Here is a 1383-nt window from a genome sequence, read left to right as displayed (position 1 = left end):
TAACTAGAAGCCTGGCAGTTCAAACCCACCAGCCACTCCTTGGAAGGAAGGTTGGGCAATCTACTTCCGTAGTGATACTGCCTCAGAAACCCAAGGACAGGTCACTATGAGTTGGGTCCGACTTGATGGCATATAACAACAACAGAACTCATTTTATTGAGTTTTGCTTTATTGGGATTCACAGATACTATGTTTTATACAAATTGAAGGTTTGTAGTAACCTGGCAACAAGCAAGTCTATCAGTCCCATTTTTTCAAGAGCATATGCCCATTTCATTTCTCTGTGTCACAATCTGGTAATTTTAACAATATTTCAAGCTTATTAATAATGACTGCACACTTAATAAACTTCAGTATAGTGTAAACATAACTTTTACATATACTGGGAAATCCAAAATTTGTAGGACTAACATTATTGTGGTATTCGCTTTAATGAGGTGGTCTGGAACTGAACCTGCAATATTTCTGAGGTGTGCTGGACCTCATGATTTGTTGTTGCTGATTACACCCTTGGAAACCTTATGATGTAGGTCTGCTCTGTCTTATAGGGTAGCTTTGAGTCTGAATTGACTCCACAGCAATGGATTTGGTCTGTTCTTTGTTTGGTGGCACAATGGTTAAGTGCTCAGTTGCTAATCAAATGGTCATTGGTTCGACCCTACCCAGAAACTGCATGAAAAAGACTTGGAGATCTGCTTCAATAAAGATTATAGCCAGGAATACCATATGGGGCAGGTCTACATGGTCACTTGAAGGCATTATGAATCAGAATGGACTTAACAAGAACATATTGAACCCTGACGTTAAGTATTTCCAAACTTCATACTGGTTAGTAATTGACAATTTTTGTGATAGGGATATTCCTTCACTTATTTATTTATTCAGCAAATCCAGTGGATTTCCGTTCTATACAATGTACTTCACTGGTCACATCTGTAAAACAAAGATAATCTAAATATCTAGTTTTATTGTTTTGAGATTAAAATTAAAGTGGAACAGCATGGGCATTTAACACAGTGCCTAAGATACAGTATACTTTCAAAAATGTCAGTTAATAATAATAATAATGAATTTCTATTGCTTATTATGAAGCCATAAGTGTCTGATATCTACATTTTAGCAGTTAAAGTCTTGCCTTGATTTGCAGATGATGGAGTCTCTATTTTGATATCTGGCATGGTTTCTTTAAAACTGTGAAATTGTTTTATTTTCTTAAGAACTCTCCAGCAGTAGAATTTTACTTCTAATTCAAACTACAGAAAGAGAGAATTTTGTTTGTGTCCCTTGAGAGACAATTTGAAGATTGCAGAGGTTTTAGTATAGATGGTAAGGAGCCCTGGTAGCATAGTGGCTAAGGCACTTGACTGCTAACAAGAAGGCTGG

The sequence above is a fragment of the Orycteropus afer genome, unplaced genomic scaffold (assembly GCF_000298275.1).
Source record: "Orycteropus afer afer isolate SDZICR_OR568_19922 unplaced genomic scaffold, OryAfe1.0 scaffold00231, whole genome shotgun sequence".
Classification (NCBI taxonomy): domain Eukaryota; kingdom Metazoa; phylum Chordata; class Mammalia; order Tubulidentata; family Orycteropodidae; genus Orycteropus; species Orycteropus afer.
Note: the sequence above shows the minus strand (reverse complement) of the source record.